We start from the raw sequence: 2,168 nt of genomic DNA, 5'->3' as shown, positions 1-2,168 counted from the left end.
GTGGAGAAAGTACTGCGCAGGAGGAGTGACGAGGTTTACGTGAAATGGCTGGGATTTGACAATTCACACAATTCTTGGATACATAAGGACAATGTGATTTAATTCATATAGACTATTTATTTTAAGAAAAATATAATGTGTACAACGTATAACATATATAAAATATACATGAAATATATGAAATACAAAATCTTTATTAATACATCCTTTCCTTTAATCGTTACAATATATTACACATATGTTACATAACAATATATTACACATATGTTACATAACAATATATCATACACACACACACATTATATTTTATAAGGGTATCTGGTAATGTCCCCATGGTAATGTGTCGGTCGAATCAGGTATAATATACCGCTTATCGTCGTACGGACTTAGAGCAATTTTTGTCTCGCGGATGGTATACACTTCATGCAATTTCGATCTAATACATGACTGCTGACGTGTCATTTCAATCTCGTCATTCAGGCACCGCGTATAATCGTCGAATGTTATACTACGCGCTACGACATTACTTTTGACACCTTTTGCTTTTTTAGTGTCTTTTTTGCCATCCACTCTCACCGCGTACATTTTTGCTCTAAGCCCGACGAATTCGGACATTATCGCGCCGTTATTCTCGTCTTTCATCAAGCCTGGCACCTTTTTGTTTGCATGCGCTATACCGTACGCATTGTCAATTGGATAATCGCTCGTATCGAATCTAGCGATATCGCGTTTCATGTTCTCGTACACATCGTCGCACTCGATGTGATATATTAAACTGTCGGTATCGGTGTACATTATCCGGCATCTTTCACGATAGAGCGGTGACATGTACTCGTAGTGAAATTCATACAGACACACTTTCGATATATCGAGTATACACATACCAACATAGATTGGTTTGTTAAATTTTACTTCTAGTTTATGTAATTCGACGGCGATTAAATTTTCCGAAAAGACGCTCCTGCTATGGAAATTTGGTTTCGCGATCATCGCTTCCGCACCGTATCGTCCGTCCCACTTTGTCAATAATTTTACATCTACATGATTTCGAACGTTTTCCATAGTTTTGCCGAATACCGCGTTGTTCATCAATTTGTACAAATTTTTTTCAAAATCATTTTTCGCTTGTGTTCTAAATTTTGTATTGAGTTCGATGTAATCGCGGAGCCATGCGGATTGAGTAAATTGTAATACGTGATGTATCTTTACGATACGAAGACCGTGACGTGTGCACTGCTGCAGGTTGTGATAATGTATGACGTAACGCTTCTTGTCATATAGCGTCGCGAGGAGCTTATCTTCCCGCTTGCCGGGCGGCTTGTCGCGCGTCGGACAGAACGGTAGGTCAATGTGTGTGTTGTGTTTATTTTGTGGGTACTCTAGATCAACCTCGAGAATATAACCTGTGAGCGAATCCGGAGCGATCGCGTTAACGTCAAAGTTTGAAACGTCTTCGACCCATCGAAAATCGGCATAAGGCAATGGTTGACACATTGCCCATCCATACAAATTATTTACATCGAAGTACATAAGGTACGACGATGGTTTCGATGAATCATATGACTGCATGTACTTGTTATTAGCATGCGCGTATCTATTGGAACATTGATTTAGACCACCGCGTATACCCCGTTCAATAAACATAACCATGTCGATATCGGTAAGCAATTCAAACGTAATATTTGTATGTTTTAGCATCGCGTCCCATGTATACCCGGGAAGAGTATAATAATACGCAGGGTCGAGTCCATAACTCGCGATGCAAGTGTCGCGGAAATTTTCAAAAATATCTGCTAATAACAAGACATCAGTTTTTAAGTACAAATCGCTATATTCGCCTAGAGTTCGAAGGGAGAATCGATTCCAGACGTTCTCAGCGTGCGCGTAATCGCTCTCGGATACAGTGTCACCGGTCAAGGAACTATAAAACGATTCGCGCGGCGATAAACGCGTGTCCTGCAGCTTGTCCACGCAGTCAATGTACTCGTACGGAAAGACACTTTTTCGCGTCAATAATTCGAAATTGTGAGTGGATAATGCGGAAAAATTAAAATGTAAAATTTTTAACTTATTCTTATCGAGAAAAGATGCTAATTTGTTAAGACTAGCACTGAGAAATTTGTATGAATCGATGAATCGTAATTTTATGCAAGCTTTCCGATCTTTGT

This window comes from Prenolepis imparis, unplaced genomic scaffold (assembly GCF_030444845.1).
Source record: "Prenolepis imparis isolate NDT839.2.m4 unplaced genomic scaffold, iyPreImpa1.0 SCAF_8, whole genome shotgun sequence".
Taxonomy (NCBI): Eukaryota; Metazoa; Arthropoda; class Insecta; order Hymenoptera; family Formicidae; genus Prenolepis; species Prenolepis imparis.
The sequence above is the reverse complement of the archived record's forward strand: the minus strand, read 5'-3'. Positions refer to the sequence as shown.